The sequence below is a fragment of the Carassius gibelio genome, chromosome A19, assembly GCF_023724105.1.
Source record: "Carassius gibelio isolate Cgi1373 ecotype wild population from Czech Republic chromosome A19, carGib1.2-hapl.c, whole genome shotgun sequence".
In the NCBI taxonomy this organism is placed as follows: Eukaryota; Metazoa; Chordata; class Actinopteri; order Cypriniformes; family Cyprinidae; genus Carassius; species Carassius gibelio.
In genome coordinates, this window is record NC_068389.1 from 28,026,390 (window position 1) to 28,052,187 (window position 25,798).

Genomic DNA, 25,798 nt, shown 5'->3' on the forward strand with positions numbered 1-25,798 from the left:
AATCTCTGCTGCTGCTGTTACACAATATCTGCCTTCATTTTGCATGCATCTTGTTTATTCTTGCTTATTAGGGTTTTGTTGTGTTGTTGCTAAATGTAAATGTAAACTTATCAAATTATGGCTTCGCTTCCTTACATGAATATAGAAATATTCAACTCAAATAAACACTTGTATGATGCAGTATTAGAATTATAATTTAATTTGGGGTCCTGAAATACCCTGAACACTGCACAGAGGTTAAGATGACCATTGCTACAAAAATAAAATAAAAATTGAAACTCATCCTATTTTGTTTTAATTTTCCCTTACTATATTATACAGTAGACTGTGGGATTACTAACTGACTATTAACAAAAATCTGTCTCTAAACCTCTTTTCTCTTTATTAAAAGTTGATCTAGACAAGTACATGATAGAATCAAATGTTTTGCAAATCCGCTCGAAAGACCTGATCTCAAATGATTCGAGAAACGCACTTCGGAGTCCCGATCTGAATCAGATGTTTTTGAACTCCGAAGCAGATCTCAAATTATTCGCGAAAGGCGCTTTGGAGTCCCGATCTGATTCAAATGTTTTGCGAACTTGTAAGCTGCTCATCCTTAAATAAGGGGAGTGTTAATACTGAGAGCGTCCTCCCTGTTTTCCCATGACGCGCTGGGGAAAAGGAACACCTGTGTGGCATTAGTAATTAGAGAAGCATCATAAATGTATGATGTATTGGTTGTTGCAGGAGGGTGTTCCGTGTTTTTGCTGCTGAGTTCCTTACCAAAGCTGCTGTGCCGGGACGTGGGTTTAAGATTGTTGTGTAACTCGTGTCGCGGGCGAATCCATCGGGGAGGCATATTTTGCTGGGGTTTAGCATGATGTCACTAGCAGGTGTGTAGATGATGCTGATGTCAATAACAGGTGAGGAGGAGCATGATGTCACTAACAGGTGAGGAGGAGCATGATGTCAATAGCAGGTGAGTAGATGATGCTGATGTCACTAGCAGGTGTGTAGATGATTCTGATGTCACTAGCAGGTGTGTAGATGATGCTGATGTCACTAGCAGGTGAGTAGATGATGCTGATGTCACTAACAGGTGAGGAGGAGCATGATGTCACTAACAGGTGAGTAGATGATGCTGATGTCACTAACAGGTGAGGAGGAGCATGATGTCACTAGCAGGTGAGTAGATGATGCTGATGTCACTAACAGGTGAGGAGGAGCATGATGTCAATAGCAGGTGAGTAGATGATGCTGATGTCACCTAGCAGGTGAGTAGATTATGCTGATGTCACTAGCAGGTGAGTAGATGATGCTGATGTCACTAGCAGGTGAGTAGATGATGCTGATGTCACTAGCAGGTGAGTAGATGATGCTGATGTCACTAGCAGGTGAGTAGATGATGCTGATGTCACTAACAGGTGAGGAGGAGCATGATGTCACTAGCAGGGGAGAAAATGATGCTGATGTCACTAGCAGGTGAGGAGGAGCATGATGTCACTAGCAGGTGAGTAGATGATGCTGATGTCACTAGCAGGTGAGTAGATAATGCTGATGTCACTAACAGGTGAGGAGGAGCATGATGTCACTAGCAGGTGTGTAGATGATGCTGATGTCACCTAGCAGGTGTGTAGATGATGCTGATGTCACTAGACGGTGTGTAGATGATGCTGATGTCACTAGCAGGTGTGTAGATGATGCTGATGTCACTAGCAGGTGTGTAGATGATGCTGATGTCACTAGCAGGTGTGTAGATGATGCTGATGTCACTAGCAGGTGAGGAGGAGCATGATGTCACTAGCAGGGGAGAAAATGATGCTGATGTCACTAGCAGGTGAGGAGGAGCATGATGTCACTAGCAGGTGTGTAGATGATGCTGATGTCACTAGCAGGTGAGGAGGAGCATGATGTCACTAGCAGGTGTGTAGATGATGCTGATGTCACCTAGCAGGTGTGTAGATGATGCTGATGTCACTAGCAGGTGTGTAGATGATGCTGATGCCACTAGCAGGTGTGTAGATGATGCTGATGTCACTAGCAGGTGAGTAGATGATGCTGATGTCACTTGCAGGTGTGTAGATGATGCTGACGTCACTAGCAGGTGTTTTTTCCAGCTCCTTTATTTTTCCCATGCCTCAGCAAGAGAACTTAATTAAAAAAGCAAACAACAATACATGTATTATTTTGTGTTAAACATTACACTTTAATAAAAACAACTCATTCATTTGGAGAGTTAATATCACATTTATGCAATAATACACCAGTTACTTAGAACATCAATTCAAAGTTAAATAACCTACAAACCATTATAAAATCATTTGAATTCTGCTTGTACAACAGGTGTTTGTTCAACTGCTCGTATTTCCTACATTGTTGTGGATTTTATTGATAACTTTAAATGTCTTTGTTAATTTTGTGTGATTTTAAGCCAGAAAGAGAGCAGTATAAAAGGGTGATGGCAAAAGTATAAAAACACAGCTTCACTAACCTGCTCGACTGTTAGCATAACTGCTACCATGTACTATATTTTACATTTATTCATTTAGCAGACAATTTTATCCAAAGCGACTAACAGATGAAGACATGTGGAAGCAATCAAAAAAACAAAAAGAGCAATGATATATAAGTGCTATAACAAGTCTCAGTTAGGTTAACACAGTTGTCACGTTTATGAACTTTCTTTTTCCTTTTTTGGTCTTCCTGTTCTTGTTTTGGTTAAGTGATTGATCCCCACCTGTTTATAGTTCCCTCATCACCTCCTGAGTGTTTAAATACCCGGTCTGTTCAGTTCTCCCTCGTCCGTGATTAAATGTATTGTACTGGAAGACACAGCCCACGGTGCGAGATCGACCGTACTCCGGTTGGACACGGACCTCATCCTCCGTGAAGTGCTTACCTGTCCTCACAGTAATTGTCGCTGCCTTTTCTCGCTGTATAGCCCAACGATTTTTTTTTATTTTCATCGGTGGGAAAACTATGTAATGATAAATAGGTACGGTTTTTTTTTATTATTATTATTAGAACACAAAGGCACACTATACACATCTGATTACTTTTGGTCTCCGCCATTTTTCGGCAAGCGAATGAACGCAAGATTGAGGAGTCACGTGCCGATTTCGGTTGATTTGGGAGGGGTCTGAGCCGGTCGGCCCTGATGGAAGGATACGCTATCCGTTGCCAGGGGCAATGCCTTCAGAACTTCACAGAGGCGCGACTAAACATTTCAGAGCGCTTTCATCTTTGCGCATTTATTTTGTCGGCGGAACAGATCAAGATGGATCTACGAATACGAGAAAGAAAAGCAATGCAAAAACATAAGGCGAAAGAAAGGGGACCTTACAGGAACAAGCTCACACCAAGCGTAAAACAGCTGTGTTTGGAGAAGCTCTCAGCCAGCTCCCTGCAGCGGCACAGAGACCTGAACAATTTACCTCAGTGCACACATATGGACATTGGGAATTATATTGTTTACAATGTTTGTTGCTTTGCTTTCACGCTGTTAATGGCTTTAATCTATCCGGACATTTACATCTTGCAATCACACTTGCAATCACCAGAACTGGTTTGTCCACTTTGCAGCCCCCAACACAAAAACCTGGTACAGTATGTGTCATTGGGCTAAAATCAAATCATAACTAAACATACACAGCTTTAGCCTACATCAAAACATGTTGGAAGCGATCCTATACATTGAACATCTCAATGCAATCTAGTGTTTACGAAACAGTCACAGTTAATTACTTTGTCATTTTGGTCAAGATGTGCAGTCTAAATGCAATGTAATTACAATACACTAAAACGCATGTGAATAAACTTACTTTGTCCAGTACAACACTGTTTTCATCACCTGCTGTAGATGGTCCCAGCCACAGTATAAAGCCTTGTAACTTTCCAAAGACTTGTGGCTTTTAAACTCCTGCATTGTGTAGTAACTTAAACCAAAAAAAAAAAATATATATATATATATATATATATATAATTCCCAATGTCCATATGTGTGCATGGAGGTAAATGGTCCAGGTCTCTGTGCCGCTTGAGAGCTTCTCCAAATACCGCTGTTTTGCGCTTGGTGTAACCAAAAAACTGTATTCCATTGTTCCTATGTTTTCCATATGTATCATGTGAGGTACTGGAGCAGTTTTTAGCGCAGCAGTAACTGCATGGTAAAACAGTACAGAATTGCGAGAACCTCCTCTACTACAGAGTTAAAAACATGTAAACAATCCTGTTTCGCCGCCGGTATCCTTCCAACGTGGCAGAGACCTTGAAATCGAGGGAGGGGCTTTGTGCTATGACGACAACTTCTCAATAATGCTTTCACTGGAAAATAACTTGAGATTCGTTCACAAAACATTTGATTCAGAACGGGACTCCGAAACGCGTTTGGCAAATCATTTGAGATCAGGTCTTTCGAACGAATTTGCAAAACATTTGATTCAATCATGTACTTGTCTAGATCAACTTTTAATAAAGAGAAAAGAGGTGTAGAGACAGATTTTTGTTAATAGTCAGTTAGTAATCCCACAGTCCATAGCATCAGTAACTATATATATTAGTAAGAGAAAATTAAAACAAAATAGGATGAATTTCAATTTTTTATTTATGTAGCAATGGTCATCTTAACCTCTGTGCAGTGTTCAGGGTGTTTCAGGACCCTAAATTAAATTCTAATTCTAATACTGCATCATACAGGTGTTTATTTGAGTTGAATAAGTTTTTATTTAAATGTATTCATTTAGCAGATGCTTTTATCCAAAGTGACTTACAAATGAGGATAAAAAACAACACAACAAAAAGAGCAACAAAAAGTTTATAAGCGAGAGTAAACAAGATGCTTGCAAAATGAAGGCAGATATTGACCTCAAGACGGCCACCTTTCTGAATGGACTCCTCAAATCCTGAATGGAATGGATTTCTCAAGGTGCTGCTCTGCTGATGGGCATAATATATGCTCTGAATCTGAGTTACCCCAAGGAACTTAAATATACAGTATCTGTGAAGTGTTTCAGAAGCTGTTTCTTGAACGTGATGGACTGAAACCCAGTGCAAAAGTAATGCATCTGAAGAAAAGTATTTTCTGAAATCTCTACTTGTTCCAGGGGAATTTTTGTTCACTTTTTTGTTTTGTTTTTGAAACTGTAGGCTGTCTACTGTAGGCTGATCTTTGTGTTATATTTCATACTGCTTAAAAAAAACGAGGTTAATATACGAATGTCATTGTGACAGTAGCAATCTTAGATGTTTTAAAATGGGGTTTACTGTGATGAAATAGTTTTAAAACTTAAAGTTCTACAGATTGTTTGACACTGTGGAAAAACATGTAAGTGCCAATAACTTTGCTGTGTTGGAATTTATTCATTGTGATTGCATAACTGAGGAAGCATACAAATGTTTTAAAGGCAGATCTGTAGGGCCAGTTTGTTTATAATTTGTGGGGAGTACACATTTTGTAAAATAAACAATTTCAAAATAAAAATAAAAAAAAGTTCACTAACAAATATTTTGTTGAATTAATTAATTTCTTACAAACAACTAAATGAATGAACAAAAACATGAAGTAAAAAAATGCTAAACAATTAAAGCAACTTAATTTTTCATAGGTTGTGAACTTGAAAACTTGGATGTATAATTATGGAAATTGAGTACATAACACTGAATTTATTTTAAAATTTATGTAAAAAAAAATGTTGGAACAACTTAATTTTTTCAAGTACTCAACTTAAAAAATAGAGTTTAGGGTACTTAAAAATACCTCTGTCTAAAGAGTAAAAGGTAATTTGTCTAACTAAATATAGTTTGTTTGCTGAACGTAATGTTATTAGAAGTTGTCATAACGCAAATATATTGATGCAAACTGTTGCGTTGATTTTTTTTTTTTGAGCTACACAATATTTTTTAGAGTGTAATATTATTAACATTTTTCTATTTAAAAAAAAAAAAAAAGTGACATGACATTCAGCCAAGTATGGTGACCCATACTCAGAATTTGTGCTCTGCATTTAACCCATCCGAAGTACACACACACTGTGAACAAACACCCGGAGCAGTGGGCAGCCATTTATGCTGCGGCGCCCGGGGAGCAGTTGGGGGTTCAATGCCTTGCTCAAGGGCACCTAAGTCGTGGTATTGAAGGTGGAGAGAGAACTGTACATGCACTAACCCCACCCACAATTTCTGCCGACACCTTTAGATTGGGAGTCCAACTCTCTAACCATTAGGTCACGACTTCCCTAGCGGAGAACACTTACATGAAAGTGTAATTTATTCATGTGATGTGCAGCTGTATTTTCAGCATCATTCCTCCAGTCTTCAGTGTCACATGATCTTCAGAAATCAGAATAATATGATGATTTATTATTAGAATTATAAATAGTATTGCTGATAAAAATTATTTTGGAATCTGTTATACTTTTTTCAGGATTCTTTGATGAATAAAAAGTTAAAAAGAAGAGCATTTATTTAAAATATAAATATTTTCTAACAATATTCACTACAGTTCAATAGTTTGGGGTCAGTACATTTTTATCCTTTCTCTTTTTTTTATAAGAAATTGTATTCTTTATTAGATTTTAGAATCTTTTATTCAGGATGTGTTAAATTGATAAGAAGTGATATCAAAGATTAATATTGTTAGAAAAGATTTATATTTGGAATAAACGCTGTTCTTTAAAAAAAATTATACATCGAAGTATCCTGAAAAAAGTGTCGCAGATTCCAAAATAATATTTGGTAGCACAACTATTAATAGTTCTAATAAGAAATAATCATATTTCCTTGATTTATAAAGATCATGTGACACTGAAGACTGGAGGAATGATGCTGAAAATACAGCTGCACATCACAGAAATAAATTATATTTTAAACGATATTAAAATAGAAACCATTATTTTATATATTTGATTTTGATAATTTTTAATTATTACTGAAATACAACCTTTTTTTGTTTCAAACAGTTAATTGAACAATAATAAACGAAGTACCTGAAGCTGACAATGAAGTAAATGTATAATAATTAGCAAAGATGATTAATTTAGAGCTGTAAACGCGTGTGTGAGGTCCGGTGACGCGCCGCGGAGCGTCAGACGCGCATGAGGACCAAACACAGCAGAACGGTAGGAAACTTCACTCCTCTTATTATTTCTCTTTTGCTATAGCGATTTATTTTTAGATACGTGATCTTTCATAGAGTTGTTTTATAAACGCAGAAACTTTGAAATCAGCTCTGAAAGTTCCTGTCATTGTTTAGAAACTAATTATGATTAAGAACGTGTTAAAAGAATTTGGTAAGAACGGTATTCTGTTTTTTTTTTTTACATAGTTGATTCAGATCGGCACTTCGGAGCCTGTTCGCGACTCGGTTGATTCAGATCGGCACTTCGGAGCCTGTTCGCGACTCGGTTGATTCAGATCGGCACTTCGGAGCATGTTCGCGACTCGGTTGATTCAGATCGGCACTTCGGAGCCTGTTCGCGACTCGGTTGATTCAGATCGGCACTTCGGAGCCTGTTCGCGACTCGGTTGATCGGTTGATTCAGATCGGCACTTCGGAGCATGTTCGCGACTCGGTTGATTCAGATCGGCACTTCGGAGCATGTTCGCGACTCGGTTGATCGGTTGATTCAGATCGGCACTTCGGAGAATGTTCGCGACTCTGTTGATTCAGATCGGCACTTCGGAGCATGTAAGCAACTCGGTAAATTTGTATCCTTTCTTTTTTTTTTATAAGAAATTGTATTATTTATTAGATTTTAGAATCTTTTATTCAGGATGTGTTAAATTAATAAGAAGTTAAATCAAAGATTAATATTGTTAGAACAGATTTATATTTGGAATAAAAACTGTTTTTTTTTTTAAAAATTATGCATCGAAGAATCCTGAAAAAAGTATCGCAGATTCCAAAATAATATTTGGTAGCACAACTATTAATAGTTCTAATAATAAATAATCATATTTTCATGATTTCTAAAGATCATGTGACACTGAAGACTGGAGGAATGATGCTGAAAATACAGCTGCACGTCACAGAAATAAATTATATTATAAAAGGATATTAAAATAGAAATTATTATTTTATATATATTTTTTGATCATTTTGAATAATTACTGAAATGCAACTTTTTTTGTTTCAAACAGTTCATTGAACAATAATAAATGAAGTACCTGAACCTGACAATGAAGTAAATATATAAAAATTAGCAAAGATGATTCATTTAGCGCTGTAAACGCGCGTGTGAGGTGCGGTGACGCGCTGCGGACCAAACACAGCAGAATGGTAAGAAACTTCACTCCTCTTATTATTTCTCTTTTACTATAGCGATTTATTTTTAGATACGTAACAGAGCACTCAGAACATTAGGATCGAGTCAGTTAGAAATACCAAGGGTTCACACAAAACAAGGGAAATCTGCTTTTAGTTTCTATGCCGCTCGCAGTTGGAATCAGCTTCCAGAAGAGATCAGATGTGCTAAAACACTACTCACATTTAAATCTAGACTTAAAACTCATCTGAGTAGCTGTGAATTTATTGATTGAGCACTGTGCAATGTCTGAACTGATTGCACTATATTTTCACTGTTTTTTTATGTAAAATAATTTAGTAACCGTTTTAAAATTCATTTTAAGTAAATTTTTTAATCATTTTAAAAGTTTTAAAATTGCTTGTTTTATTTTTGTTATAATTTTTCTTTGATTATTTTACTTTCTTTTATGTAAAGCACTTTGAATTACCATTGTGTATGAAATTTGCTATATAAATAAACTTGCCTTGCCTTGCCTAGTGTGTTATTGGGCTTATACACACACACACACACACACACACACACACATACACACACTACAGGTCAGAGTTTGGGATCAGAATGATTTTTAATGTTTTGTTACAGGAATTTATTTTACTCATCAAGACAGCATTTATTTGAACAAAAATACAGGAAAACATGTAATATTGTGAAATATTATTAACATTGTTCTATTTTAATATACATGAAAGTGTAATTTATTCATGTGATGTGCAGCTGTATTTTCAGCATCATTCCTCCAGTCTTCAGTGTCACATGATCATCAGAAATCAGAATAATATGATGATTTATTATTAGAATTATCAACAGTTTTGCTGATAAATATTATTTTGGAATCTGTTATACTTTTTTCAGGATTCTTTGATGAATAAAAAGTTAAAAAGAAGAGCATTTATTTAAAATATAAATATTTTATAACAATATTCACTACAGTTCAATAGTTTGGGGTCAGTAAATTTTTCTCCTTTCTTTTTTTATAAGAAATTGTATCCTTTATTAGATTTTAGAATATTTTATTCAGGATGTAATTGAGAAGAAGTGATATAAAAGATTAATATTGTTAGAAGAGATTTATATTTGGAATAAACGCTGTTCTTTAAAAAAAAATCATACATCGAAGAATCCTGAAAAAAGTATCGCAGATTCCAAAATAATATTTGGTAGCACAACTATTAATAGTTCTAAGAATAAATCATCATATTTTCATGATTTCAAAAGATCATGTGACACTGAAGACTGGAGGAATGATGCTGAAAATACAGCTACACATCACAGAAATAAATTATATTTTAAAGGATATTAAAATAGAAACCATTCTTTTATATATTTTATTTTCATAATTTTGAATTATTACTGAAATACAACTTTTTTTTGTTTCAAACAGTTAATTGAACAATAATAAATAAAGTACCTGAAGTTGACAATGAAGAAAATGTATAATAATTAGCAAATATGATTAATTTAGAGCTGTAAACGCGCTTGTGAGGGGCAGAGACGCGCCGCGGAGCGTCAGACGCGCTTGAGGACCAAAAACAGCAGAACGGTGGAAACTTCACTCCTCTTATTATTTCTCTTTTACTATAGCGATTTATTTTTAGATACGTGATCTGAGTCTTTCATAGAGTTGTAGAGTTATTAGATAAACAGAGTTATTTTTTACATTCCTTGGTTGAAGTTTTCAGATCGGGACATCGGAGCCTGTTCGCGACTCGGTTGATTCAGATCGGCACTTCGGAGCATGTTCGCGACTCGGTTGATTCAGATCGGCACTTCGGAGCATGTTCGCGACTTGGTAAATTTTTATCCTTTCTTTTTTTTATAAGAAATTGTATTCTTTATTAGATTTTAGAATCTTTTATTCAGGATGTGTTAAATTGATAAGAAGTAATAACAAAGATTAATATCGTTAGAAGAGATTTATATTTGGAATAAACGCTGTTCTTTAAAAAAAATATATACATCGAAGAATCCTGAAAAAAGTAGGAAACTTCACTCCTCTTATTATTTCTCTTTTACTATAGCGATTTATTTTTAAATACTTAACAGAGCACTCCGATCATTAGGATCGAGTCAGTTAGAAATACCAAGGGTTCACACAAAACAAGGGAAATCTGCTTTTAGTTTCTATGCCGCTCGCAGTTGGAATCAGCTTCCAGAAGAGATCAGATGTGCTAAAACACTATTCACATTTAAATCTAGACTTAAAACTCATATGTTTAGCTTTGCATTTATTGAATGAGCACTGTGCAATGTCTGAACTGATTGCACTATATTTTCACTGTTTTTTTATGTAAAATAATTTAGTAACCGTTTTAAAATTCATTTTAATTAAGTAAATTTTTTAATCATTTTAAAAGTTTTAAAATTGCTTGTTTTATTTTTGTTATAATTTTTCTTTGATTATTTTACTTTATTTTATGTAAAGCACTTTGAATTACCATTGTATATGAAATTTGCTATATAAATAAACTTGCCTTGCCTTGCCTAGTGTGTTATTGGGCTTATACACACACAAACACACACACACACACACACATACACACACTACCAGTCAGAGTTTGGGATCAGAATGATTTTTAATGTTTTTTTACAGGAATTTATTTTACTCATCAAGGCAGCATTTATTTGATCAAAAATACTGGAAAACATGTAATATTGTGAAATATTATTAACATTTTTCTATTTTAATACACATGAAAGTGAAATTCATTCATGTGATGTGCAGCTGTATTTTCAGCATCATTCCTCCAGTCTTCAGTGTCACATGATTATCAGAATTCAGAATAATATGATGATTTATTATTAGAATTATCAACAGTTTTGCTGATAAATATTATTTTGGAATCTGTTATACTTTTTTCAGGGTTCTTTGATGAATAAAAAGTTAAAAAGAAGAGCATTTATTTAAAATATAAATATTTTATAACAATATTCACTACAGTTCAATAGTTTGGGGTCAGTAAATTTTTATCCTTTCTTTTTTTTATAAGAAATTGTATCCTTTATTAGATTTTAGAATATTTTATTCAGGATGTAATTGATAAGAAGTGAAATAAAAGATTAATATTGTTAGAAGAGATTTATATTTGGAATAAACGCTGTTCTTTAAAAAAAATTATACATCGAAGAATCCTTAAAAAAAGTATAGCAGATTCCAAAATAATATTTGGTAGCACAACTATTAATAGTTCTAAGAATAAATCATCATATTTTCCATGATTTCAAAAGATCATGTGACACTGAAGACTGGAGGAATGATGCTGAAAATACAGCTGCACATCACAGAAATAAATTATATTTTAAAGGATATTAAAATAGAAACCATTCTTTTATATATTTTATTTTTATAATTTTGAATTATTACTGAAATACAATCTTTTTTTGTTTCAAACAGTTAATTGAACAATAATAAATAAAGTACCTGAAGTTGACAATGAAGAAAATGTATAATAATTAGCAAATATGATTAATTTAGAGCTGTAAACGCAGGTGTGAGGGGCAGAGACGCGCCGCGGAGCGTCAGACGCGCTTGAGGACCAAAAACAGAAGAACGGTGGAAACTTCACTCCTCTTATTATTTCTCTTTTACTGTAGCGATTTATTTTTAGATACGTGATCTGAGTCTTTCATAGAGTTGTAGAGTTATTAGATAAATAGAGTTATTTTTTACATTCTTTGGTCGAAGTTTTCAGATCGGGATATCGGAGCCTGTTCGCAACTTGGTTGATTCAGATCGGCACTTTGGAGCCTGTTCGCAACTCGGTTGATTTAGATCGGCACTTCGGAGCCTGTTCGCGACTCGGTTGATTCAGATCGGCACTTCGGAGCCTGTTCGCGACTCGGTTGATTCAGATCGGCACTTCGGAGCCTGTTCGCAACTCTGTTGATTCAGATCGGCACTTCGGCGCCTGTTCGCGACTCGGTTGATTCAGATCGGCACTTCGGAGCATGTTCGCGACTCGGTTGATTCAGATCGGCACTTCGGAGCCTGTTCGCGACTCGGTTGATTCAGATCGGCACTTCGGAGCATGTTCGCGACTCGGTTGATTCAGATCGGCACTTCGGAGCATGTTCGCGACTTGGTAAATTTTTATCCTTTCTTTTTTTTTATAAGAAATTGTATTCTTTATTAGATTTTAGAATCTTTTATTCAGGATGTGTTAAATTGATAAGAAGTAATAACAAAGATTAATATCGTTAGAAGAGATTTATATTTGGAATAAACGCTGTTCTTTAAAAAAAATATATACATCGAAGAATCCTGAAAAAAGTAGGAAACTTCACTCCTCTTATTATTTCTCTTTTACTATAGCGATTTATTTTTAAATACTTAACAGAGCACTCCGATCATTAGGATCGAGTCAGTTAGAAATACCAAGGGTTCACACAAAACAAGGGAAATCTGCTTTTAGTTTCTATGCCGCTCGCAGTTGGAATCAGCTTCCAGAAGAGATCAGATGTGCTAAAACACTATTCACATTTAAATCTAGACTTAAAACTCATATGTTTAGCTTTGCATTTATTGAATGAGCACTGTGCAATGTCTGAACTGATTGCACTATATTTTCACTGTTTTTTTATGTAAAATAATTTAGTAACCGTTTTAAAATTCATTTTAATTAAGTAAATTTTTTAATCATTTTAAAAGTTTTAAAATTGCTTGTTTTATTTTTGTTATAATTTTTCTTTGATTATTTTACTTTATTTTATGTAAAGCACTTTGAATTACCATTGTATATGAAATTTGCTATATAAATAAACTTGCCTTGCCTTGCCTAGTGTGTTATTGGGCTTATACACACACAAACACACACACACACACACACATACACACACTACCAGTCAGAGTTTGGGATCAGAATGATTTTTAATGTTTTTTTACAGGAATTTATTTTACTCATCAAGGCAGCATTTATTTGATCAAAAATACTGGAAAACATGTAATATTGTGAAATATTATTAACATTTTTCTATTTTAATACACATGAAAGTGAAATTCATTCATGTGATGTGCAGCTGTATTTTCAGCATCATTCCTCCAGTCTTCAGTGTCACATGATTATCAGAATTCAGAATAATATGATGATTTATTATTAGAATTATCAACAGTTTTGCTGATAAATATTATTTTGGAATCTGTTATACTTTTTTCAGGGTTCTTTGATGAATAAAAAGTTAAAAAGAAGAGCATTTATTTAAAATATAAATATTTTATAACAATATTCACTACAGTTCAATAGTTTGGGGTCAGTAAATTTTTATCCTTTCTTTTTTTTATAAGAAATTGTATCCTTTATTAGATTTTAGAATATTTTATTCAGGATGTAATTGATAAGAAGTGAAATAAAAGATTAATATTGTTAGAAGAGATTTATATTTGGAATAAACGCTGTTCTTTAAAAAAAATTATACATCGAAGAATCCTTAAAAAAAGTATAGCAGATTCCAAAATAATATTTGGTAGCACAACTATTAATAGTTCTAAGAATAAATCATCATATTTTCCATGATTTCAAAAGATCATGTGACACTGAAGACTGGAGGAATGATGCTGAAAATACAGCTGCACATCACAGAAATAAATTATATTTTAAAGGATATTAAAATAGAAACCATTCTTTTATATATTTTATTTTTATAATTTTGAATTATTACTGAAATACAATCTTTTTTTGTTTCAAACAGTTAATTGAACAATAATAAATAAAGTACCTGAAGTTGACAATGAAGAAAATGTATAATAATTAGCAAATATGATTAATTTAGAGCTGTAAACGCAGGTGTGAGGGGCAGAGACGCGCCGCGGAGCGTCAGACGCGCTTGAGGACCAAAAACAGAAGAACGGTGGAAACTTCACTCCTCTTATTATTTCTCTTTTACTGTAGCGATTTATTTTTAGATACGTGATCTGAGTCTTTCATAGAGTTGTAGAGTTATTAGATAAATAGAGTTATTTTTTACATTCTTTGGTCGAAGTTTTCAGATCGGGATATCGGAGCCTGTTCGCAACTTGGTTGATTCAGATCGGCACTTTGGAGCCTGTTCGCAACTCGGTTGATTTAGATCGGCACTTCGGAGCCTGTTCGCGACTCGGTTAATTCAGATCGGCACTTCGGAGCCTGTTCGCGACTCGGTTGATTCAGATCGGCACTTCGGAGCCTGTTCGCAACTCTGTTGATTCAGATCGGCACTTCGGCGCCTGTTCGCGACTCGGTTGATTCAGATCGGCACTTCGGAGCATGTTCGCGACTCGGTTGATTCAGATCGGCACTTCGGAGCCTGTTCGCGACTCGGTTGATTCAGATCGGCACTTCGGAGCATGTTCGCGACTCGGTTGATTCAGATCGGCACTTCGGAGCCTGTTCGCGACTCGGTTGATTCAGATCGGCACTTCGGAGCATGTTCGCGACTCGGTTGATTCAGATCGGCACTTCGGAGCCTGTTCGCGACTCGGTTGCTTCAGATCGGCACTTCGGAGAATGTTCGCGACTCGGTTGATTCAGATCGGCACTTCGGAGCCTGTTCGCGACTCAGTTGCTTCAGATCGGCACTTCGGAGAATGTTCGCGACTCGGTTGATTCAGATCGGCACTTCGGAGCATGTTCGCGACTCGGTTGATTCAGATCGGCACTTCGGAGCATGTTCGCGACTCGGTTGATTCAGATCGGCACTTCGGAGTATGTTCGCGACTCGGTTGATTCAGATCGGCACTTCGGAGCCTGTTCGCGACTCGGTTGATTCAGATCGGCACTTCGGAGAATGTTCGCGACTCGGTTGATTCAGATTGGCACTTCGGAGCCTGTTCGCGACTCGGTTGATTCAGATCGGCACTTCGGAGCATGTTCGCAACTTTGGTAAATTTTTATCCTTCTTTTTTTTTTAAGAAATTGTATTCTTTATTAGATTTTAGAATCTTTTATTCAGGATGTGTTAAATTTATAAGAAGTGATAACAAAGATTAATATCGTTAGAAGAGATTTATATTTGGAATAAACGCTGTTCTTTAAAAAAAAATATACATCGAAGAATCCTGAAAAAAGTAGGAAACTTCACTCCTCTTATTATTTCTCTTTTACTATAGCGATTTATTTTTAAATACTTAACAGAGCACTCAGATCATTAGGATCGAGTCAGTTAGAAATACCAAGGGTTCACACAAAACAAGGGAAATCTGCTTTTAGTTTCTATGCTGCTCGCAGTTGGAATCAACTTACAGAAGAGATCAGATGTGCTAAAACACTACTCACATTTAAATCTAGACTTAAAACTTATATGTTTAGCTTTGCATTTATTGAATGAGCACTGTGCAATGTCTGAACTGATTGCACTATATTTTCACTGTTTTTTATGTAAAATAATTTAGTAACCGTTTTTAAATTCATTTTACGTAAATTTTTTAATCATTTTAAAAGTTTTAAAATTGCTTGTTTTATTTTTGTTATCATTTTTCTTTATGATTATTTTACTTTCTTTTATGTAAAGCACTTTGAATTACCATTGTGTATGAAATGTGCTATAAATAAACTTGCCTTGCCTTGCCTAGTGTGTTAGGGGGCTTATATATATATATATATATATATATATATATATATATATATATATATATATATATATATATTAGTGCTGTCAAAATTAGCGCGTTAACGCATTCGATTAATTTGAAATATTTAACGCGTTAAAAAAAAATAACGCAATTAACGCGGTTGTATTTTTTTTTTATTTCCAGTTGTGGCCTATGTGTGTTCAACGTGCAAAGAAATATGGATAAGACCAAGGAAGGACTTTTAGACGGAAAGTTTCAGTATAAAACTCTGCCGGATTACTCTTCAGTCTGCCACAAGAAACATTACTCTTCATTTAGTCTGCCACAAGAAACATTAAAATCATGAACTCAAATGTCATTGTTTAAAAAAAAAAAAAAAAATGACTGTAACAGTGCGTAAATCAGACCTTTCTGTAACGCTAACGTTAATAAGCTTAAACGAAAATAAAGAAATAATTGTGTAGCGGAGTATTTTTTGTACACAGTGCCGCGAACTATCAATCACTCCTGTGCGCGTGCATCACTGTCCTCCTCAGCTGCAGCACCTTTCGCTCTCTCTCTTCATCAAGCTTTAAAACAAAAAGGGGACAAAAAGATCATATTGTCTTTGTGCATAGGCTATAGATTAATTAGATAAATGAATATCTAAATTTGTGCCTTGCCGTCTACGGTATTTTTTTAGAACTTAGAAAAAAGATGCTGCAGCCAATGAATAGCCAGCGGGGGCTGCAGGACGACTCAACCTCCGCAGACAGTTTTTAATGTTTATCAGACAATAATTACTCAAGATTTTGCTTTAGTATAACTCACAACGAGTTTCACACACCTTCTCCGGCCACGTTGAGTTATTCACTTGTATAACTTAAGGGTCAATGGGTAATGTAGTTTCTGCTCTGGGTGGGATGAATTAGGAAGCTTGCATTGTGAAGGGCGCTCTGAAAATCGGCAAAAAGATTAAAACCTCTATTAAAACAGATGTCCAAATGAGCGTACCGGTACGCTAAAAGCACGTTCTGGGCGCACGGAGAGGTGGCGGTATACGCTCAAGAGCTATATTTGGAAGTGGTGGTACTGAGTACCGGTGTGTACCGGCCCACTTAAAGCACTGGCAATGACTATACTTTGGAATTTTTTTGCAGTCCACTTAGAATTCAACATGGAAATCATTTTTGTTTTTTATTGGCATTGATTGTTTTGAAATTCAAATGGTACTTACATGCCTGTGTTTTTATTTCTGTAATAAATATATGGCTTTCAAGCCAACAGTTAATTTGGAGGATATTGATGGTTTATTGCAGGTATGTTGTTTACATGAGAAAATCTGTGTTACAAGTTAAACAAAAATTCCAATAAACAATCATATTTTGAATTTAAATAGTTTCTTTGTCTTGAGTTTACATTGATTATTTACATTTTACATTTACATATCCAAAAAGTTTCAGTCTTTTAATTGCGATTAATCGCGATTAATGGCGATTAATTTAAAAAAAATTGTGCGATTAATTAGTTAATTTTTTTTAATCGATTGACAGCACTAATATATATATATATACACATACACACACACACACACACACACACACACACACACACACACACACACACACTACCGGTCAGAGTTTGGGATCAGAATGATTTTTAAAGTTTATTTACAGGAATTTATTTTACTCATCAAGACAGCATTTATTTGATCAAAAATACTGGAAAACATGTAATATTGTGAAATATTATTAACATTGTTCTTTTTTAATATACATGAAAGTATGATTTATTCATGTGATGTGCAGCTGTATTTTCAGCATCATTCCTCCAGTCTTCAGTGTCACATGATCTTCAGAAATCAGAATAATATGATGATTTATTATTAGAATTATCAACACTTTTGCTGATAAATATTATTTTGGAATCTGTGATACTTTTTCAGGCTTCTTTGATGAATAAAAAGTGAAAAAGAAGAGCATTTATTTATAAATATAAATATATTCTAACAATATTCACTACAGTTCAATAGTTTGGGGACAGTACGTTTTTATCCTTTCTTTTTTTATATAAGAAATTGTATTCTTTAATAGATTTTAGAATATTTTATTCAGGATGTGTTAAATTGATAAGAAGTGATATCAAATATTAATATTGTTGGAAGAAATTTATATTTGGAATAAACACTGTTCTTTAAAAAAAAATTATACATGGAAGAATCCTGAAAAAAGTATCGTAGATTCCAAAATAATATTTGATTCAGATCGGCATTTCGGAGCATGTTCGCGACTCGGTTGATCGGTTGATTCAGATCGGCACTTCGGAGCATGTTCGCGACTCGGTTGATCGATTGATTCAGATCGGCACTTCGGAGCATGTTCGCGACTCCGTTGATTCAGACCGGTTCTTCGGAGCATGTTCGCGACTCGGTTGATCAGTTGATTCAGATTGGCACTTCGGAGCATGTCCGCGACTCGGTTGATTCAGATCGGCACTTCGGAGCATGTTCGCTACTCTGTTGATTTTTTAATCATTTTAAAAGTTTTAAAATTGCTTGTTTTATTTTTGTTATAATTTTTCTTCATGATTATTTTACTTTCTTTTATGTAAAACACTCTGAATTACCATTGTGCATGAAATGTGCTATATAAATAAACTTGCCTTGCCTAGTATGTTAGTGGGCTCATACACACACACACACACACACACACTACCAGTCAGCGTTTGGGATCAGAATGATTTTTAATGTTTTTTACAGGAATTTATTTTACTCATCAAGACAGCATTTATTTGATCAAAAATACTGGGAAACATGTAATATTGTGAAATATTATTAATTTATTTCTATTTTAATATACATGAAAGTGTAATTTATTCATGTGATGTGCAGCTATATTTTCAGCATCATTCCACCAGTTTTCAGTTTCACATGATCTTCAGAAATCGGAATAATATAATGATTTATTATTAGAATTATCAACAGTTTTACTGATAAATATTATTTTGGAATCTGTGATACTTTTTTCAGGATTCTTTGATGTATAAAAAGTTAAAAAGAAGGGCATTTATTTAAAATATTAATATTTCCAAACAATATTCACTATAGTTCAATAGTTAGGGGTCAGTAATTTTTAAATAATTTTAAATAAACGCTGTTCTTAAAAAAATTATGCATCGAAGAATCCTGTAAAAAATATCGCAGATTCCAAAATAATATTTGGTAGCACAACTATTAATAGTTCTAAGAATAAATCATCATATTTTCATGATTTCTAAAGATCATGTGACACTGAAGACTGGAGGAATGATGCTGAAAATACAGCTGCACATCACAGAAATAAATTATATTTTAAAGGATATTAAAATAGAAACCATTATTTTATATATTTTATTTTGATAATTTTGAATTATTACTGAAGTACAACCTTTTTTTTTTTGTTTCAAACAGTTCATTGAACAATAATAAATGAAGTACCTGAAGCTGACAATGATGTAAATGTATAATAATTAGCAAAGATGATTAATTTAGCGCTGTAAATGCTCGTGTGCTGGCAGGAGACGCGCTGCGAGGACCAAACACAGCAGAACGGTATGAAACTTCACTCCTTTCATTATTTCTCTTTTACTATAGCGATTTATTTTTAGATACGTGATCTGAGTCTTTCATATAGCTGTAGATTTAATAGAGAAATAGTTATTTTTTACATTCTTTGGTAAAGTTTTCAGCTCGGGACCTCGGAGCCTGTTTGCGACTCGGTTGATTTAGATCGGCACTTCGGAGCCTGTTCGCGACTCAGTTGATTCAGATCGGCACTTCGGAGCATGTTCGCGACTCGGTAAATCTTTATCCTTTCTTTTTTTATAAGAAATTGTATTCTTTATTAGATTTTAGAATCTTTTATTCAGGATGTGTTAAATTGATAAGGAGTGAAATCAAAGATTTATATTGTTAGAAGAGATTTATATTTGGAATAAACGCTGTTTTTAAAAAAAAAATAGACCGAAGAATCCTGAAAAAAGTATAGCAGATTCCAAAATAATATTTGGTAGTACAACTATTAATAGTTTTAAGTTTAAATCATATTTTCATGATTTATAAAGATCATGTGACACTGAAGACTGGAGGAATGATGCTGAAAATACAGCTGCACATCACAGAAATAAATTATATTTTAAAGGATATTAAAATAGAAACCATTATTTTATATATTTTATTTTGATAATTTTGAATTATTACTGAAATACAACCTTTTTTTTGTTTCAAACAGTTCATTGAACAATGATAAATTAAGTACCTGAAGCTGACAATGATGAAAATGTATAATAATTAGCAAAGATGATTAATTTAGCGCTGTAAACGCGCAGTGTGAGGGGCTGAGACGGCATGAGGACCAAACACAGCAGAACGGTAGGAAACTTCACTCCTCTTATTATTTCTCTTTTACTATAGCGAGTGAGTCTGAGTCTTTCATAGAGTTGTAGATTTAATAGAGAAATATAGTTATTTTTTACATTCTTTGGTAAAGTTTTCAGATCGGGACTTCGGAGCCTGTTCGAGACTAGGTTGATGGGTTTATTCAGATCGGCACTTCGGAGCCTGTTTCACCTCGGTTGATTCAGATCGGCAATTCGGAGCATATTGGCGACTTTAATCAGCATATTTAATCATTTTAAAAGATTTAAAATTGCTTGTTTTATTTTTGTTATTTTTCTTTATGATTATTTTACTTTCTTTTATGTAAAACACTCTGAATTACCATTGTGCATGAAATGTGCTATATAAATAAACTTGCCTTGCCTAGTATGTTAGTGGGCTCATACACACACACACACACACACACACACTACCAGTCAGCGTTTGGGATCAGAATGATTTTTAATGTTTTTTACAGGAATTTATTTTACTCATCAAGACAGCATTTATTTGATCAAAAATACTGGAAAACATGTAATATTGTGAAATATTATAATTTTTTTTCTATTTTAATATACATGAAAGTGTAATTTATTCATGTGATGTGCAGCTATATTTTCTGCATCATTCCACCAGTTTTCAGTGTCACATGATCTTCAGAAATCGGAATAATATAATGATTTATTATTAGAATTATCAACAAATTTGCTGATAAATATTATTTTGGAATCTGTGATACTTTTTTCAGGATTCTTTGATGAATAAAAAGTTAAAAAGAAGGGCATTTATTTAAAATATTAATATTTCCAAACAATATTCACTATAGTTCAATAGTTTGGGGTCAGTAAATTTTAAATAATTTTAAATAAACGCTGTTCTTAAAAAAATTATGCATCGAAGAATCCTGTAAAAAGTATCGCAGATTCCAAAATAATATTTGGTAGCACAACTATTAATAGTTCTAAGAATAAATCATCATATTTTCATGATTTCTAAAGATCATGTGACACTGAAGACTGGAGGAATGATGCTGAAAATACAGCTGCACATCACAGAAATAAATTATATTTTAAAGGATATTAAAATAGAAACCATTATTTTATATATTTTATTTTGATAATTTTGAATTATTACTGAAATACAACCTTTTTTTTGTTTCAAACAGTTCATTGAACAATAATAAATGAAGTACCTGAAGCTGACAATGATGTAAATGTATAATAATTAGCAAAGATGATTAATTTAGCGCTGTAAATGCTCGTGTGCTGGCAGGAGACGCGCTGCGAGGACCAAACACAGCAGAACGGTATGAAACTTCACTCCTTTCATATTTCTCTTTTACTATAGCGATTTATTTTTAGATACGTGATCTGAGTCTTTCATATAGCTGTAGATTTAATAGAGAAATAGTTATTTTTTACATTCTTTGGTAAAGTTTTCAGCTCGGGACCTCGGAGCCTGTTCGCGACTCGGTTGATTTAGATCGGCACTTCGGAGCCTGTTCGCGACTCAGTGGATTCAGATCGGCACTTCGGAGCATGTTCGCGACTTGGTAAATCTTTATCCTTTCTTTTTTTATAAGAAATTGTATTCTTTATTAGATTTTAGAATCTTTTATTCAGGATGTGTTAAATTGATAAGGAGTGAAATCAAAGATTAATATTGTTAGAAGAGATTTATATTTGGAATAAACGCTGTTTTTTAAAAAAAAATAGACCGAAGAATCCTGAAAAAAGTATAGCAGATTCCAAAATAATATTTGGTAGTACAACTATTAATAGTTTTAAGAATAAATCAGCATATTTTCATGATTTCTAAAGATCATGTGACATTGAAGACTGGAGGAATGATGCTGAAAATACAGCTGCACATCACAGAAATAAATTATATTTTAAAGGCTATTAAAATAGAAACCATTATTTTATATATTTTATTTTGATAATTTTGAATTATTACTGAAATACAACCTTTTTTGTTTCAAACAGTTCATTGAACAATAATAAATTAAGTACCTGAAGCTGACAATGATGTAAATGTATAATAATTAGCAAAGATGATTAATTTAGCGCTGTAAACGCAGTGTGAGGGGCGGAGACGGCGTGAGGACCAAACACAGCAGAACGGTAGGAAACTTCACTCCTCTTATTATTTCTCTTTTACTATAGCGAGTGAGTCTGAGTCTTTCATAGAGTTGTAGATTTAATAGAGAAATATAGTTATTTTTTACATTCTTTGGTAAAGTTTTCAGATCGGGACTTCGGAGCCTGTTCGCGACTAGGTTGATGGGTTTATTCAGATCGGCACTTCGGAGCCTGTTCCACCTCGGTTGATTCAGATCGGCAATTCGGAGCATATTCGCGACTAGGTAAATCTTTATCCTTTTTTTTTTATAAGAAATTGTATTCTTTATTAGATTTTAGAATCTTTTATTCAGGATGTGTTAAATTGATAAGAAGTGAAATCAAAGATTAATATTATTAGAAGAGATTCATATTTGGAATAAACGCTGTTCTTTAAAAAAAATTATACATGGAAGAATCCTGAAAAAAGTATCGTAGATTCCAAAATAATATTTGATTCAGATCGGCATTTCGGAGCATGTTCGCGACTCGGTTGATCGGTTGACTCAGATCGGCACTTCGGAGCATGTTCGCGACTCGGTTGATCGGTTGATTCAGATCGGCACTTCGGAGCATGTTCGCGACTCGGTTGATCAGTTGATTCAGATCGGCACTTCGGAGCATGTTCGCTACTCTGTTGATTTTTTAATCATTTTAAAAGTTTTAAAATTGCTTGTTTTATTTTTGTTATAATTTTTCTTTATGATTATTTTACTTTCTTTTATTTAAAACACTCTGAATTACCATTGTGCATGAAATGTGCTATATAAATAAACTTGCCTTGCCTAGTATGTTAGTGGGCTCATACACACACACACACACACACACTACCAGTCAGCGTTTGGGATCAGAATGATTTTTAATGTTTTTTACAGGAATTTATTTTACTCATCAAGACAGCATTTATTTGATCAAAAATACTGGAAAACATGTAATATTGTGAAATATTATTAATTTTTTTCTATTTTAATATACATGAAAGTGTAATTTATTCATGTGATGTGCAGCTATATTTTCAGCATCATTCCACCAGTCTTCAGTGTCACATGATCTTCAGAAATCGGAATAATATAATGATTTATTATTAGAATTATCAACAGTTTTGCTGATAAATATTGTTTTGGAATCTGTGATACTTTTTTCAGGATTCTTTGATGAATAAAAAGTTAAAAAGAAGGGCATTTATTTAAAATATTAATATTTCCAAACAATATTCACTATAGTTCAATAGTTTGGGGTCAGTAAATTTGAAATAATTTTAAATAAACGCTGTTCTTAAAAAAATTATGCATCGAAGAATCCTGTAAAAAGTATCGCAGATTCCAAAATAATATTTGGTAGCACAACTATTAATAGTTCTAAGAATAAATCATCATATTTTCATGATTTCTAAAGATCATGTGACACTCAAGACTGGAGGAATGATGCTGAAAATACAGCTGCACATCACAGAAATAAATTATATTTTAAAGGATATTAAAATAGAAACCATTATTTTATATATTTTATTTTGATAATTTTGAATTATTACTGAAATACAACCTTTTTTTTGTTTCAAACAGTTCATTGAACAATAATAAATTAAGTACCTGAAGCTGACAATGATGTAAATGTATAATAATTAGCAAACGCGCAGTGTGAGGGGCGGAGACGGCGTGAGGACCAAACACAGCAGAACGGTAAGAAACTTCACTCCTCTTATTATTTCTCTTTTACTATAGCGAGTGAGTCTGAGTCTTTCATAGAGTTGTAGATTTAATAGAGAAATATAGTTATTTTTTACATTCTTTGGTAAAGTTTTCAGATCGGGACTTCGAAGCCTGTTCGCGACTCAGTTGATTCAGATCGGCAATTCGGAGCATGTTTGCGACTAGGTTGATGGGTTTATTCAGATCGGCACTTCGGAGCCTGTTCCACCTCGGTTGATTCAGATCGGCAATTCGGAGCATATTCGCGACTAGGTAAATCTTTATCCTTTCTTTTTTTATAAGAAATTGTATTCTTTATTAGATTTTAGAATCTTTTATTCAGGATGTGTTAATTTGATAAGAAGTGAAATAAAAGATTAATATTATTAGAAGAGATTTATATTTGGAATAAACGCTGTTCTTTAAAAAAATTATACATGGAAGAATCCTGAAAAAAGTATCGTAGATTCCAAAATAATATTTGATTCAGATCGGCATTTCGGAGCATGTTCGCGACTCGGTTGATCGGTTGATTCAGATCGGCACTTCGGAGCATGTTCGCGACTCGGTTGATCGGTTGATTCAGATCGGCACTTCGGAGCATGTTCGCGACTCCGTTGATTCAGATCGGTTCTTCGGAGCATGTTCGCGACTCGGTTGATCAGTTGATTCAGATCGGCACTTCAGAGCATGTTCGCTACTCTGTTGATTTTTTAATCATTTTAAAAGTTTTAAAATTGCTTGTTTTATTTTTGTTATAATTTTTCTTTATGATTATTTTACTTTCTTTTATGTAAAACACTCTGAATTACCATTGTGCATGAAATGTGCTATATAAATAAACTTGCCTTGCCTAGTATGTTAGTGGGCTCATACACACACACACACACACACACACACACACACACTACCAGTCAGCGTTTGGGATCAGAATGATTTTTAATGTTTTTTACAGGAATTTATTTTACTCATCAAGACAGCATTTATTTGATCAAAAATACTGGAAAACATGTAATATTGTGAAATATTATAATTTTTTTTCTATTTTAATATACATGAAAGTGTAATTTATTCATGTGATGTGCAGCTATATTTTCTGCATCATTCCACCAGTTTTCAGTGTCACATGATCTTCAGAAATCGGAATAATATAATGATTTATTATTAGAATTATCAACAAATTTGCTGATAAATATTATTTTGGAATCTGTGATACTTTTTTCAGGATTCTTTGATATATAAAAAGTTAAAAAGAAGGGCATTTATTTAAAATATTAATATTTCCAAACAATATTCACTATAGTTCAATAGTTTGGGGTCAGTAAATTTTAAATAATTTTAAATAAACGCTGTTCTTAAAAAAATTATGCATCGAAGAATCCTGTAAAAAGTATAGCAGATTCCAAAATAATATTTGGTAGCACAACTATTAATAGTTCTAAGAATAAATCATCATATTTTCATGATTTCTAAAGATCATGTGACACTGAAGACTGGAGGAATGATGCTGAAAATACAGCTGCACATCACAGAAATAAATTATATTTTAAAGGATATTAAAATAGAAACCATTATTTTATATATTTTATTTTGATAATTTTGAATTATTACTGAAATACAACCTTTTTTTTTGTTTCAAACAGTTCATTGAACAATAATAAATGAAGTGCCTGAAGCTGACAATGATGTAAATGTATAATAATTAGCAAAGATGATTAATTTAGCGCTGTAAATGCTCGTGTGCTGGCAGGAGACGCGCTGCGAGGACCAAA

General features: G+C 33.6%; 1 protein-coding gene and 2 long non-coding RNA genes across 5 annotated transcripts in view; all 3 read left to right on the plus strand.

The window, feature by feature from the left end:
• The window catches only part of LOC127935349 (uncharacterized), a 159,897-nt gene that overhangs the window by 22,288 nt on the left and 111,811 nt on the right, over positions 1–25,798 (plus strand). The window lies entirely within an intron of this gene.
• Positions 458–4,376, plus strand: LOC127935367 (uncharacterized). 3 transcript variants are annotated; one of them, XR_008148074.1, is made up of 4 exons: positions 1,058–1,256; positions 1,317–1,492; positions 1,672–1,761; positions 1,820–4,376. It is a non-coding gene; the product is annotated as an uncharacterized LOC127935367 (long non-coding RNA). The 3 variants fall into 3 exon arrangements; XR_008148076.1 differs by lacking the exons at positions 1,058–1,256; positions 1,317–1,492 and adding an exon at positions 458–1,051; XR_008148075.1 differs by lacking the exon at positions 1,058–1,256 and having other exon boundaries at positions 1,265–1,492.
• On the plus strand, positions 19,285–22,821 carry LOC127935369 (uncharacterized). The gene is made up of 3 exons (XR_008148078.1): positions 19,285–19,640; positions 22,299–22,341; positions 22,460–22,821. It is a non-coding gene; the product is annotated as an uncharacterized LOC127935369 (long non-coding RNA).